We start from the raw sequence: 1,421 nt of genomic DNA on the forward strand, positions 1-1,421 counted from the left end.
AAGCTTCTGAGTGATTCTTTAAGAATGGCTCCCCAGACAGGAAAACTCCACCTATAACCTCTTGCATCTGAGTGAATCTTTTGTGACATAATCTGTAATTAACTATTTAAGTAAACTGTCTACACAAACTGTTTTCTTTGGTTGTGTGAGCTGATGTAGAAAACGGAACTAGAGGAAAGGTTTGTAGGTTGTGATGTACAGAAGTACAAAATATATAGTTGACAACAGATAAGGAAAGTGGTTCTATGGGATTGAGCGCTTAATTTATGGGGTCTGACACTATTTTCTTTTTCTTTTTTTTTTTTTTTTTTTTTTTTTTTTGGTTTTTTCGAGACAGGGTTTCTCTGTAGCTTTGGAGCCTGTCCTGGAACTCCCTTCGTAGACCAGGCTGGCCTCGAACTCACAGAGATCCGCCTGCCTCTGCTTCCCGAGTGCCTGACACTATTTTCAAGAAGAAATTGTGAAAAGTTGAATAACTTGTAAGGTTGGTTCCTTGTGTTGTCTTCCTACATGGTGGAAAGAGAGCTCTCTGCAGTCTTTAAAGGCACGAATTCTATTCCTGTGGTCTTTACCCTCATGACCTAATTGATCCTCAAATTATGATCAGAGTAATAGTAGAATTTTAACATATACATGTTGGAGATACATGCATTTTAGTCAGTAATATCTAAATATAGTGTAATATCCTGCAGATTATCTGATAACAAAGAATGCAGTGTTAGTGACTTTTTCTCATGATTGAGACAAAATAGCAAGAAAAGTGACTGTCTAGGGAATTATCATACAGAGACACAAAGCCCTTCAATGTAATGGTGTTTCCCATTTTTTAATGTGGAAAAAACCTCTCTCCTTTAACTAATTCCTCCCTTTCAGAATTCCTAATTGTCTTACCAAATCTGCCGTCGATGTTGAAGATGTGTGGCTGATGGCTGCTGTGTAGAACAGCAAAAGCCTAACTGTATTTCAAGGCAGCTACCTAGTTTGTCAGCAGCCTGAGAAAGGGGTTCAGGGAGAGAGTCCACCAGGAGATAAAAAAGAAAAACCTAGCCTGTAGGGCAGTGACTCTAGACAACAACAGTGACTTGTAGCTCTTGTGATGCCGGTGACTGTAAAGCCATAGGCAATCGGTTTTTTTGTGAATTCATACCCCAAACATTGGACGTCAAGTATAGCATGAATAATTAAAACCCAGAGACAGATATGGGGGTTCAACATGAAGATCAGGCTGCTGGGATTAAAGGTGTCTGTTACTACTGCCTGGCCTGTGTGACTGACTAGTGTGGCTGTTTTGCATTCTGGTCTTCTCAGGCAGCTTTATTTATTAAAAAGCAAACGAAATATCACTACATATTCCATCATGGCTAGGTAGGTAGAATACAAAGAATTCTCTCAGTAGAATATGATACTTTTCACCTTTCTTT

This window comes from Microtus ochrogaster, chromosome 19 (assembly GCF_000317375.1).
Source record: "Microtus ochrogaster isolate Prairie Vole_2 chromosome 19, MicOch1.0, whole genome shotgun sequence".
NCBI lineage: Eukaryota > Metazoa > Chordata > Mammalia > Rodentia > Cricetidae > Microtus > Microtus ochrogaster.